At 31.9% G+C, this 15,186-nt stretch overlaps 1 protein-coding gene across 9 annotated transcripts in view; it reads left to right on the plus strand.

Annotated features, from left to right (window-relative positions):
* Positions 1-15,186, plus strand: part of Gulp1 (GULP PTB domain containing engulfment adaptor 1) — a 250,732-nt gene that overhangs the window by 214,144 nt on the left and 21,402 nt on the right. The gene's annotated exons all lie outside the window — the stretch shown is intronic.

Consider the following 15,186-nt stretch of genomic DNA (forward strand, 5'->3'; position numbering starts at 1 on the left):
AAGCTACATGACTTCTTCAAAAATTCTCCAATATTTTGAAAATTGGTTCTTGAGTTCATTATTCAGAAAACTTAATATAATGGAGGGTGTTTGTATTGTACATGCATGTGTGTCTGAGTGTGTTTGCTTTGAACGCAATCAAAAGTTCTTAGCAGGGAAGGACATTTAGGAAACTCTGGAGTTAAGTCATGCAATAGTTCTTTAATCATCTGGAATCTCAAGGAAAACCCTGTGTCATACTTACAAACATAAGCTAATTCTATTCATGATTTAGTCTTGAGTTTTTATTTTCAAACATGTGATGTGAATTGCAAGCACATATTGCAGACATTGATGACTTCAGTGAAGAAAGATCATCTAACCTCAACAACATTGTTGTTTTTAAAAGGAAATAGAACTTAACCATTTATGTGCTATTTTTCTTGATCTCAAAATACCAGATTACTGATATTATTACCACTATTACATAATTTATTTTGCTGGTTTCAGTGCGTGAGCTTTTTGAGAACAAGTACCATTTTATTTTACATTTAGTTCCTGTATTAGTTGGATAACAGATGCTCAAAAATGTGTCCTTACAGAAAATATCACGTTGAAAGTGTACCAAAAGTAGCAAGTCATTTCCTTCATGTTTTAAACTTTAATGATTTAAAAAAGCAATTAACATGCTAAACTACTTAGCATCAGACTATTTCAGATTGTAGTGAACATTATGAAGCATATCACCTCAAGAATATACATACACATATAAGATAGTTATGTACACAAACAGACATTTTATGACATTGGAAATGTTTCTGAAATCTATCCTATTAAATGAATGCATTATATTTACATATCTCATGTGCATCTTAACCATGATTGTTTGCAGATGTTTTATTTGGTGTGATTGAGATTAAAGTTGACATTTGTTGATTTTTTTCTATGTGTAAGAAATAATAGCCTTTTCCCACTTGTTCTTTCCCAGTTGTTCTTCTTTCTTGCCTTACACATAGAAATAAACTTCATTAGTGTCCTCTAAAATGTCTCATAATCAGAATTTATGAACTATCAGCCTTTTATTAATTTATGCTACTTGATATATCTTCCTTTTTGTATTCATTCACATTTTCTCACATGATCATATAGTCCAAGATTGCTAGAACCCCTGTATAGTTACATTAAGTTTTAAAAGTGTAAACCATGTTTCTTCCAAATCATATTTTCTATAATTAATCACCAGAATTTTAATTCCTTTGACTACTGTCCTCTTTGGATATAAAACATCAAATTTATTTTTTCTCAAAATTGAATATGATTTATTGAACCCCAGAGAAGTGATTCTCAATCATTGGTTCAGAGCTAACTTTTAAAATACAGTTCTTAGATCTCATATCAAAAAAGTATGTATTGGGCCTGGGACTCAGGAGCTGTACCTTTACTAAGCCACAATTCATTCTTTTGAATGCTGATGAGAATGTTCAAAAAGTAGATGACTCATACATAGCTGCTGATGGTATAAAATTGTACAGCCACTCAGTAAAAACAATTTGTCAGTTTTGAAAAAACTTAACATGAAACTATCATAAGGCTTGCTTGGACGTTTGACCCATAAAAACCAAAACTTAAAATGTTCACACAAAATCCTACACATGAAAATTAATAAATAATAAGTTCACATGTATATGTATAAGTACAGCTTATTCCTAATAGCCTCAACCTATAAACACCCAGAAAAGGAATGAACAGTGAAACATATTTTGGTCCATTCCAACCACAGAACACTACTGAGCAATAAGCAGGAATGAGTTAGTAATATGCAAAACAACCCAAATAAATGTAGAGAACAGGCAGTGAAAAGTCAGTTCAAGGACTTATGTATTCTGAGTTTCCATTTCTTTTTTTTTTAATTATTTTATTATTCATATGTGCATACAGGCTTGGGTCATTTCTCCCCCCTGCCCCCATCCCCTCCCTTACCACCCACTCTGCCCCCTCCCTTACCACCCACTCCACCCCTTTCATCTCCCCCCCACCCCCTCAATACCCAGCAGAAACTATTTTGCCCTTATTTCTAATTTTGTTGTAGGGAGAGTATAAGCAATAATAGGAAGGAACAAGGGTTTTTGCTGGTTGAGATAAGGATAGCTATACAGGGAGTTGACTCACATTAATTTCTTGTGCGTGTGTGTTACCTTCTAGGTTAATTCTTTTTGATCTCACCTTTTCTCTAGTTCCTGGTCCCCTTTTCCTATTGGCCTCAGTTGCTTTAGTTTCTCTGCATTAAGGGCAACAAATGCTAGCTAATTTTTTAGGTGTCTTACCTATCCTCACCCCTCCCTTGTGTGCTAAAGCTTTTATCATGTGCTCAAAGTCCAATCCCCTTGTTGTGTTTGCTCTTGATCTAATGTCCACATATGAGGGAGAACATACAATTTTTGGTCTTTTGGGCCAGGCTAACCTCACTCAGAATGATGTTCTCCAATTCCATCCATTTACCAGCGAATGATAACATTTTGTTCTTCTTCATGGCTGCATAAAATTCCATTGTGTATAGATACCACATTTTCTTAATCCATTCGTCAGTGGTGGGGCATCTTGGCTGTTTCCATAACTTGGCTATTGTGAATAGTGCCACAATAAACATGGGTGTGCAGGTGCCTCTGGAGTAACCTGTGTCACATTCTTTTGGGTATATCCTCAAGAGTGGTATTGCTGGATCAAATGGTAGATCAATGTTTAGCTTTTTAAGTAGCCTCCAGATTTTTTTCCAGAGTGATTGTACTAGTTTACATTCCCACCAACAATGTATGAGGGTTCCTTTTTCCCCGCATCCTTGCCAACACCTGTTGTTGGTGGTGTTGCTAATGATGGCTATTCTAACAGGGGTGAGGTGGAATCTTAGTGTGGTTTTAGTTTGCATTTCCTTTATTGCTAGAGATGGTGAGCATTTTTTCATGTGTTTTTTGGCCATTTGAATTTCTTCTTTTGAGAAAGTTCTGTTTAGTTCACTTGCCCATTTCTTTATTGATTCATTAGTTTTGGGAGAATTTAGTTTTTTAAGTTTGCTATACATTCTGGTTATCAGTCCTTTGTCTGATGTACAGTTGGCAAATATTTTCTCCCACTCTGTGGGTGTTCTCTTCAGTTTAGAGACCATTTCTTTTGATGAACAGAAACTTTTTAGTTTTATGAGGTCCCATTTATCTATGCTATCTCTTAGTTGCTGTGTTGCTGGGGTTTTGTTGAGAACGTTCTTACCTATACCTACTAACTCCAGAGTATTTCCTACTCTTTCCTGTATCAACTTTAGAGTTTGGGGTCTGATATTAAGATCCTTGATCCATTTTGAGTTAATATTGGTATAGGGTGATATACATGGATCTAGTTTCAGTTTTTTGCAGACTGCTAACCAGTTTTCCCAGCAGTTTTTGTTGAAGAGGCTGCTATTTCTCCATCGTATATTTTTAGCTCCTTTGTCAAAGACAAGTTGGTTATAGTTGTGTGGCTTCATATCTGAGTCCTCTATTCTGTTCCACTGGTCCTCATGTCTGTTTTTGTGCCAGTACCATGCTGTTTTTATTGTTATTGCTTTGTAATATAGTTTGAAGTCAGGTATAGTGATACCTCCAGCATTGTTCTTTTGACTGAGTATTGCCTTGGCTATTTGTGGCCTCTTGTGTTTCCATATAAATTTAACGGTAGATTTTTCAATCTCTTTAATGAATGTCATTGGAATTTTGATGGGAATTGCATTAAACATGTAGGTTACTTTTGGGAGCATAGACGTTTTTACTATGTTGATTCTACTAATCCATGAGCATGGGAGATCTCTCCACTTTCTATAGTCTTCCTCGATCTCTTTCTTCAGAAGTTTATAGTTTTCCTTGTAGAGGTCATTCACATCTTTTGTTTGGTTTACACCTAGGTATTTGATTTTTTTTGAGGCTATTGTAAATGGAATTGTTTTCATACATTCTTTTTCAGTTTTGAGCTTCCATTTCTATAGCAATATTAAAATGATGAAATTATATAAATAGAGAACAGATTAATGCTTGCCAGTGGTCAAAGGAAATGGTTTTAGACTAGATAGGAGGAGGATATGCCCATAAAACAACAAAATGAGGGATTCTGTGATTATGGAATTATTTTGTTATTTATTTATTTATTTTTAATTATTTATTTATTCACATGTATGTACATTGTTTGGGTTATTTCTCCTCCCCTGCTCCCTCTCCCACCCTCTTCTCCCCTTCCTCCCTCAGTTCCAGGCAGGTCCTATTCCGCCTTTATCACTAATTTTGTTGAAGAAAAGACAGAAGCCTAGTAAGGAAGACAAAGTGTTTTTGCTAACTGAGTTAAGGATAGCAATACAGAAATATTCCTAGCATTGCTTTCATGTACCCATGTGTTATGACCCATGTTGATTCATCTCTAACTGATCTTTACCCTGGTTACTGATCCCCTTCTCATGATAACCTCTGTCACTTTAAAGTTTCTGTATTAGCTCCTCTGGAGTGGGGATATCAAATGCTTTCATGTTTTGGGTTTTCTGCCTATTCCTATATCTCACGTTATGTGCTCTCCCCTTGTCATGTGATTAAAGTTCAACCACATTGCTGCATTTGCCCTAGATCTAAAATCCGCATATGAGGGAGAACATACGATTTTTGGTCTTCTGAGCCTGGCTGACCTCGCTCAGAATGATGTTCTCCAGTTCCATCCATTTACCTGCAAATGATAAGATCTCATTCTTCTTCATGGATGAGTAAAATTCCATTGCATACAAGTACCACATTTTCTTGATCCATTTATCAATAGTGGGGCATCTTGGTTGTTTCCATAACTTGGCTATTGTGAATAGCACTGCATTAAACATGGGTGTGCAGGTGCCTCTGGAGTAACCTGTGTTGCATTCTTTTGGGTATATCCCCAGGAGTGGGATTGCTGGATTATATGTCAGGTCTGTGTTTAGATTTTTAAGAAGTCTCCAAAATTTTTTTGGTGGAATTATTTTGTATTTTGACTACTGTCAATATCCTGGTTGTGATATGTACCATGATTTTGTGATATGTTACCATTGGGATAAAGTTTGTTCAGAACTTCTCTGTACTCTTTCATAAAATTGAATGTACATCTAAAATGATCACAAAATGAAAACTTAAAATATGTATGGTCTATCTAGACCAAACCTTTTGTCTTATTTTAAGTAAATACAGGTCAAGCAATATACTGAAATTCCAAAGTCAAATTCCATTACAAAACTTGGTAATGACACTATCAGAACTACAATTTTTAGTTTGTTTGAAATTTAAATGAAGGCTTACTCTAGATTGCTATAAAACAAGAATTCACTTTACTGGTAAAAATCAAGTTGTGTTATGAAGTTTTCATATATTCACTACCTCTACAGTCATTAAGTTTTAAAAAACAAAATTAGAATACAGAATTCATTGTGATGGTTAGAGTGGTTTCTTTCTTAGAAGTCAAATGTAGTCAGTGTCCATTGGCTAGCCATTATTTTGATATTGTTTATTTTTTCTCAACTTTCAAACATTAATACATACATTTATTCATTGGATGCTGCTTTTAGTATTATTTAAAAGTAGCTGCCAATAAATTGATGAGTGTACTCCATCCTCCCCTACATTTTTTTTAATGTTGTAAGTGAAATGCAAAATAATCTAAGGTTAAAACCTTTCTGTCACTTCACAATTAATTCTCTGTAGAGAAATGGTTCAATGTCAGAAGAACCATATGTTATTAATACCAGAAGGCATCATTGCATCTAATCCTCTCATAATGTCTATCTGTGAGAAGTTATTTGTTATATATTATTGTTATGGTTATATTTCATGTTTTCCTTAAAAAATATGAAACAACCTTTCTCAATGAGAAAATGAACTTGCTCTTTTTATTTCATTACATTACCAGGAAAAATTTATTTTCCTAGTTTAGTAACTCAACCTTACATGTTTAGTTAATAAAATTGGGATCTGAAAGTTAATCATGACTGAGCACTTCCCTCTTCCAATAGTATTCTTTTTCTACATTTCATGAATTGCTAAAATTTACATATCAACTCACTGAGGTAAGAAACGCCAATGAGGGGGGTGAGTTCAAGTATGATATATTTGATATATTGTAAGAACTTTTGTAAATGCCACAATGTTCCCCTACCCAGCACAACAATAAAGTAAAATAATAAAAGAAAAAAGAAATTCCAATGAATTGTCTTATTCGGACAAAGGCAGATGTGACCAACTATAAGACAGTGAAATAATTTTAATTAAATTGCCTGTAATTCTTTCATATATAATTAGTATAAGATTGACATTTTATGTTTTGAGCTGATTGCTCAAGTTTTGTTCAATTATTAACTGTATTTAGGACCACTGTCTTATATTCATTGTCCCTTGATGTTATTTGAATAGAAAACTAAATTCTCTGTTGTTTCCCCTTTTAATTTTAAAATCATTTCAGTAAACAAGCATGTAATTTATTAAAGGCTAAGTCACTGATTATACAGTGCATATAATCAAATTCTCCAGTTACAGATCATTGAAAATTATTTGTTTTAAAATACTTTTGTGGGGATATAAATGATTTTCCAATTTACTGTAATTATTTACAGAATTGCTATTTTATTATGAAATGTTAAAAGGATTTATGTGCCTCACTCATAAAGATGTTTTTAATTTAGATAGAGGACACATTTTGCTTTATGAAGTATTGAAATTATTATAGTTATAAAATTATGAATTTATGTTAATAAATATCAGAATTTGGAAAATTTTGCTGCTATCTAAAATTATATATAACCCCAAATTTTTGTTCTATATTGCCATTGAAGTCATTAGAGAATGTCATCTCTGTCATAGGTTTGTGGATATGATTTTGGATAAATTTTAAGGTTTATATTAGTGTTTATTAACAATAAGTACATTTTATCATGTAGAACATTTTGTTTCTTATGAAGAGAATCAATGGCCTAAATGTGGCATAAGAAAAAGAAGTAGAAATTAAATCAGTGAGATAAAAACTCAAATTCCTATTATCTTATTTATAAGCTATTTCAGCAGGCAAATTTGTGCCCATAAATTTTTGTCCCATTATCTGCAAGTGGAAAATAGCATCTATTTCACAAAATTGTTATAAGGGAAAAAAATCTATTGAAGCTACATATGTAAATGTCTCTTACATATTATGGTTTGAAGTTAACAGTATTCATATTTAACATAGTGTTATTGGTGAAATTAATATGACTGATATAGTTGAATTGAATATTTGTAGTGGGGAGCTGTAGACTAATTGCTGCATAAACAAACTTTAGTATATAGGTAAATATATACAAGGCTCCTGACATATATCTAGAATGGTTAAACTATGCTCATTGCCTCCATGGAGGAAGATGAGAGCTAAGATTATGGTTGACAATTAAATTATCAATTTATCTGTAAGCCTCAAATCCTTTTATGCTGCTTTTTTTATACTACATTTGGGTAGTTAAAAGAAAAGTAACATGAAAATTTCATCATAGAAATAGCAAAAATCAAAAAGGACCATATGATTAGGCAGAACACCAGACATGAAAAAAAATGGGTAGGTTTCACAAGTTTTGGGATAACAAGAAAAAGTCATTCTGATGATAGATAATAGAAGTTTTCCAATCAAATGAACAGAAGAACGTAAGTGATGATGGCAATGATAATAATCACATGGGACAATTCAGAGTGTTAATAATGCATATAAATCTAAAATAACGTGATAGGAGAGAAAACAGAGCAGAAAAAATTAATGGCTGGAGAGTACACAAATGTGATTAAAAGTAACAATTATAAATTTGAGTAGCTTGGTAACTTCAAGCTGAATATACATAAAGGAAACTACCTATAGTTATATCATAGACTATCTACAAGAAAGGAAATGGGTAAGAGAATAAATGGGTCTTAAAAGTAGACTGAGAAAAGAGGACATATTGTCATTACAAACAGATAAAATAGTACTATGAATTTATATCATTACAAAAAATTTATATCATTAATATGGAAACCAGAAGAGAATCCATGATAGACTTCACATTATTAAAACAGAAAGTTCTCACAACAGAATTATATATTCATTGATCTTTTAAAGTTTAGTTCAAAATAAAATATTTTTAAGATAAATGAAAGTGGATTAAATTGTTACTAGAAGTATATATTAAAAGAAGTTTTTCAGCTGAAGGAAACATGTTCAGAGAGTAAAAAGAAAAAAAAGCACTAGGAATGGCAAAAGCCTTGCACATGCTAAGCAAGTGCTCTGTCTCTTGAGCCACACCCCCAGGTCTTTTTGATTTTGGTTATTTTTGAGTTAGGATTTCATACTGATGCCTAAAATGGCCTAGACCTGGAATGGTAGGCACATACTAACATGCCCAGCTATTTATTGAGAGGTCATCTCTCAAGCTTTGTGCTCAGGCTGGCCTTGCAATGTGATCCTCTGAGTCTCCACCTCCCAAGTGCTAGGATTGCAGGTATGAACCTTTGTGTCCAGCTTTAAAAGATTCTTTTAGATTTTCTTCATTCTTAAAAAAAAAAGAACCCTTTAACTCCTTAAAGCAAAGGTTATAACATCATAGTTTAATCATGGTGTTAATAGCACATATGACTTTTACTACTAGGTAGTAAAACTACAAATAGATTAAGCCAATTTAAGGAAATATTTTGAAATCACTGGAGTAATCGCTGAAAAGTAGCACAAAGTAAGGAGCACAGCTGATAGCCTGTAGAAAAATAAAGAAATATGTTTCTTTTGATGAAAGTTAAAGCAGATAAGAAAGGAGAACGGAAGCACATCTGTTTTTACAGATGGTTCAAACAAAAGATAAAGAGCACAGTAGATGTGAATATACAAAATATATCAAAGGCTGAGATTATCAACAGGATATTTTAAACACTCAAGTCTCTGGTCAGTAGAAGAAACATGATTTAATTATAAAGATAAATACAGGTGAAATATAAAAGAAGGAAAATACATGCCATACTAACAATAAGGATAGGAAAGTTTGCATGGCAGTGTTAACAGGAAAAAGGTGACTTCAGGACCAAGAAGATTATTAGACGTGCAGACAGCCCATAATGATTAAAGTGCTAACGTGTGGTCCTATGGTAACATTATTGTTATTTTTAATGACACAGGGAATCTAATGGAATCACGGAGAAAAATGCAAATCCACAATCACAGTAGTAGGCTATAATACCATTCTCAGCAATTAACAGATCAATCACAAAAGGCAATAAAGTTATGAATAAAACAACATTCTCTGTTAATTTAACCTAATTGTCTTATATAAAGAACTGATTCAAACATGAGAAACATTTCTGTTGAAATACACATACAATGTTTACAGAAATGCTGGGTCACATCGAGAGACAAAATAAATCTCAGAACTGAAAATACTACAACAAATGTTCTTACACTAAAAAATGGTCTAAATATTTGGCTATATAAAGGCTATGACTTGAAGAAAAGTCACAAGAAGAATTCAATTATTTGTTTACAAATAGAAGGAAAATGTGATCTATCAAAATCTGCAAAAAGAAAAAAAAAAGCCAGACTGGGGATATGACTCAGTTAGCTTAGTTATAGAGAGCATGCCTACCATGTGTGAGGCTCTGACTTCTAATATCCAGAATCACACATACACACACACACACACACACACACACACACACACACACACACACACAAATTGTGAAAAAAACAGTTAAGCCAGGGAATATGTATATACCTTAGAATGCTTAGATGAAAATGTATAAAATGGCTAAAATTAATAAACTTTGTTTTGTTGTAAAGAAGGAAAAATAAAGAACAAATAAAACCAAAGTGGAATTTAAAAAATAATGATGAATAGAATCAATGACATTGAAAACAATGAAGAAAAAAAGCAATGCCAAAATTGGTTCAATAAGAATAATAAAATTAATAATCACCTAAAATATGTATTAAGGAGATAAATAGGCAAAAATTACTAATACCAGAAAAAAAAAGAATGCATGACACCACAGATCATATAGTCTGAAAGGATACAGAGATAAATATTATGTAATTATTATAGCAGTAAACTTGGTAAACAAGATAAAATGGATACATTGAAAAGCTCAATTTACTAGAATTGACAGTAGAAATGGAAAGTATGAACATGTATAATTATAATAATATTATAATTTAATGATTTACATATACATATAATTAAATCTCTCAGAAAATTTTTTGAAAAGTGAAATTTCAGATCCAGATAGCTTCACTAGTAACTTTTATAAAACATTTATGAAAAATACAAATTATACACAAAGTTTTACTGAGTTTAAAAAATAAAAGAATGTTTGCAAAATTTCAATAATCCACTGTTACTCTAATATAAACTTGAGAAAGAGTTACTAAAAATAAAAATTATAAGACAGTTTTTCATAATTCCAAATGGGGTCCAGCAATATATAAATAAATGTATTATCATGTATTATTACTGGGTGGGGCTTATCTCACCTGAGATAAATAAGTTTAGTTTAATGTAAAATCAGCCAATGTAATTGACATCTTAACAGAATAATAACAAGAACAAAATCATCTCAGTAGATAAAAAGCACTAGATAAAATTCCACAAAATTGATTATAAAATCCATAGTATACTAGAAATAGAAAAGATATTTTCCTATTCTGATCAAATTTAAATTGTGTGTTATTTAATGCTATCCTCCCTCAGATTGGTAATGAAACAAGAATGTTTGTTTTCACTACTTCTGTTTATCATGATATTAGATGCCTTAGTGAGTGAGTAGGCATAAGGCTTAGAAATAAAGAATATTGTCACTTTCATGGGTAAAATATCAACCTTTTACACAAAAAATCTTAGCAAACACACAGGATATGAGGTCAATAATTATGGTGTTGTCACTGCTATAACATCAGCAAGCATGAAATAATCATACATTGTGCACACATAGAAATATCGCACTATACAATATAAATAAGTGCAATTGTTATATGACAACTAAAGGAGAACGATACCATTTTCATGGATTGGGGGCTCAAATTCAGTGATCAATTCTATCAAATTGATTAATAGGTTCAGTACAACTGTGATCAAAAGCACAATCAGATTTTTAGCAGAAATGGAAAAGTTACTTCTAATATAGTAAAACTAATGGTCCAGAAAAGAAAAAAAATCTTGAAAAAGAAGACCAAAATTTGGGAGTACATAGTGCCTGACTATAAAACTTAACTTTCAAAAAACTACTATCAAGACAGGATGGTATTAGTGTAAGGATAAACAAAGAATAAAAAAATATTGTAGAGTCCAAAAATATCCATAATGCAGTTTACTTTCCACCAATGTGACAAGATTCGTCATTGGGGAAAAGAATATTTTTAATAAATGATACTGTAACAACTAACTAGATATTTTAAAAATTTATTATCCATTCTGATGCTACATAAAATTAATTTGAGATAGACCATAGCCATAAAATAGAAGTTTTTATAGTTTTATACAGAAATTTCATTAAAACATATGAAAATACCTTTATGAATTTTGGATGGGAAATGATTTCTTAAAATCACTGCAAAAGTATTGAACATGACAAAAGTAATATAATGGACTTATTAGAAATAAAAATTGTATGTATATCTGTAAAAATTATTAAGTCGATAAAATGACTAACCAAATGCTATGAGCCTCTATTTTCCATAAATATCCCCAAAAAGATTTGTATCTGGAATACATAAAAACTTCTAAAAATAAACAATGAAAATATAAAACACCTAGTAAAAATGGGTGGGAAACCCAATAGGGAGTTAGTTCATTACAGATAAAATGAAACAGTCCCATGAGAACTTGAAGCTAAGCAAATATAATTTACTCAACAGGTAAATACAGAGTAAAACACATTGATACAGCATCACTCACCAAGCAAATTGACTAAAATTATAAAGACTGTCAATATACAACATAGATGGGAACATGGAGCAACTAGAACTTTCTTACTGATAGTGTGAATGCAAAATGGTGCATTATTTTGCAACACAGCTTGGAATTTCTTTATTAAATACAGACTCTTTCTATGACTTAGCAATGTAGTATTCTGGATATTTTTCCAGAGACATGGAAATACATATCTAGAAAAAGATTTTACAAGGACATTTGTGGATGTTTGGTTCATAGAGTACCCAAAACACCATGAATGTCCATCAAAAGGAAAATGGGATAAATTAATTGTAGTAAATTCATACCACATAAAACTAAATAATTGATAAAACAACTGAATTATTGAAATATATGTGTGAAGCTCAAAAAAATTATGTTAGCAGATGCAGTGAGACACAAAAGAATATGTACCTTGTGGCCCATTTTTGTGGATATCAAGGAAAGGAAAAACTGGGCTACGGTAGTAGAATTTAGAGCAGTATTTGTCCATAGCAGATGTGATTTGAGTAGAAGTAGGCATAGGAGACTTTCTGAGGGAATAGAAATATTTTATATCTTGAATAATAATTATATGTAGTCAATTACATTTACAAAACATCTCATTGTATAATTATGACCTATACATTTCGCTGTCTATAAATTTTACCCCAAGTCATTCTCCACCAAAATGTAAGGGTTGAAAAGTCAGAAATTCTTCCAGTTCTCCACTTACATGTGAGACCTTAAGTTCTATAACCTTACAGAATTGCAGTTTCCTTATGCATTGTGGGGATAATAATATTCATATCATATAGTCATTATGAGAATCACACTTGGTAGTGTATGCAGGATATTTATCAGATAGCTACATACCCACAAATTATTTGCCATTATAGAAAAGATGTGATTTTCAAAAAGTCATTGCTATAAATACTATGAAATCAAATGTTATTAGTGAAGAATCAGCAATGTTATCACTAATGATTTTTCTGTAGTATACATGTTGAGTATTTAGGATAACATAATAAATGGACACATAGAGCCATAATTTTTTTTGACTACTAAATCAATTTATTTTTAAGAAAATACTAACTTATTTGTTAACAATTTAATGGAGTTATTATTTTTGCAGTCACTATGGACAAAACATATTATTTTTGCAGTCACTATGGACAAAACATATTATTTATACATTCAGGCACATAAAAGGAAACAGATACATTTACAATAATATTTTAAGCACTTGGGCTTCAGTGCAGGCAACAGAAAGTAATTAAACACAAGGTGAAACTTTTTCTTAGTGTGAAATACTTGCTGAACTGTCAAAATAGTATTTTAAACATGTTTCAATACAATATTGCTTCCAGTAGCAATAGATAATGTTGAAAAATTGACATAATACCCATCTTCTTTTTTTACTATTATGCTGGAGGCACATTGTGACATTTACAAACTTCTTACAGTATATCATAGTTGAATTCACTGCCTCCATCATTCTTGTTTATCCCTCCCCTCCATTCCGGGAATAGTTTCAGCAGGTTTCATTTTCCAAAAACATATATACACAGTATTTACACCACGTCTATCCCCTTCTACGCCCTTCCCCACATCTTCCCCCTCCCACTGGTTCTATCCCCCAAGGCAGGACCTGTTCTGCTCTCCTGTTCTTTGATCCTGTAAAAAAAATTGACATTTTGTTTGTTTAAGATAACTTACAGTGGTTTCCATGTGACATTTCCATGTATATATGTATTTTAACCCCAATTACTATTATCATTCTTGTGTGCTTGTGTGGTACTGGGGTTTGAACTCAGGGACTCATGCTTGTGAGGCAGGCATTCTTACCACTTGAGCCACTCCACTAGCCCTGAACCTATAATTTAATACATCATAAAAGGATCCATATTTTAAACGAATTATTATTACAAAATAAATGCACATTTTGAAATTACAGAGATAAAAGTGTTTGGAATCCCACAACCTATCATAACGAGGCTTATTGTTTTCAATTATTATACATAATCTCAATATCTAATACACTATTTATATAACATTTTTTACATAAATTTTTAAATTATCATTGGGCACACATAGTTGATATCTGGCATTTTCATTTACTTAGTATTTTAATTATAGGTTATTATAGTTGACTTTCTTGTCTTTTCCCTACATTTCCTAAGACAGATGGTCTTTCCATACAAGTTAATGCACATATTTTGTCTTTCCTGTTAGTCTGAACACTATATTTTATAGATAAATCCTCTTTAAATAAATACTGAAATACAAAGATGGCAATGTCAACTAAATGATCTGAGCTTTAATAATAAAACCTTTTAAATGTATGTAGATCCAAATATATAACAAACTATTAGAACTTTAGTAATTAGTTAGAACATTACATTTTCAATATTTAATGCTACTATTTTTCTTTAATTAAAACATTATAGGAATTAGTCTTCTTAAATAAGTCATGTTTGTCCTGCATTAAATCAATTAATGTTTTTACCAAGCTCCTTTATAATGATAATAATGGAAATAAACCTATTTTTAATATTTACATTATGCAAGGCACCATAAAATCAATGGAGATGTGAATGAAGCTGGTGGACTTTGTATATCCATGCCAGTTTCTAGTCTGTAGATCAGAGACTGTAAATTGTTTACCAGGTTAAATTCAAATGACATCTACATTGTTTTACAAAAATATGAACTGTTTACTATTACTTCACATTGGAAACTGTCACATAAAAGTTCAAATTTCTGACCTCATCTCACATACTTAAGGTCTGACCATTCTGGGTTGGAATTGCTCATTCCCACCAGCCACCAATTCACTTGAACTTAGTAGCAGTCGCTCCATTTAGAGAGGGCTTACCTCAAGTTTTCCACAGACACCACCCAGTTGACCTCATTCAGGTTACCTGCCTGGATTTAGCAAACACAGCTCACTAAAAAAAGAAATAAATCACAAAGCAGCAAGAAAAACTGCTCATGGTGCTGTGTTTTCATTTAATAGGTACTAAATATATGAAGAAAATAAAAAGAAAAAAATACTACAATGAAAGAGAAGTTGGGTAAAAGGAAATCTCTGACTTCATTAGTGACCTACATTATTATTAATATTTTTAATGTTGTATCTGGGTAGACACTGGATGATTATGTTAGCATAGACTAATTTGCTCACTTGCTGTATGTCTACCCCCATCCTTTGTCCTTTTGAAGTACCTCCCACGAATGTCCAAGACAACTACCTCACATGGACG

Source organism: Castor canadensis, chromosome 4 (assembly GCF_047511655.1).
Source record: "Castor canadensis chromosome 4, mCasCan1.hap1v2, whole genome shotgun sequence".
Classification (NCBI taxonomy): Eukaryota; Metazoa; Chordata; class Mammalia; order Rodentia; family Castoridae; genus Castor; species Castor canadensis.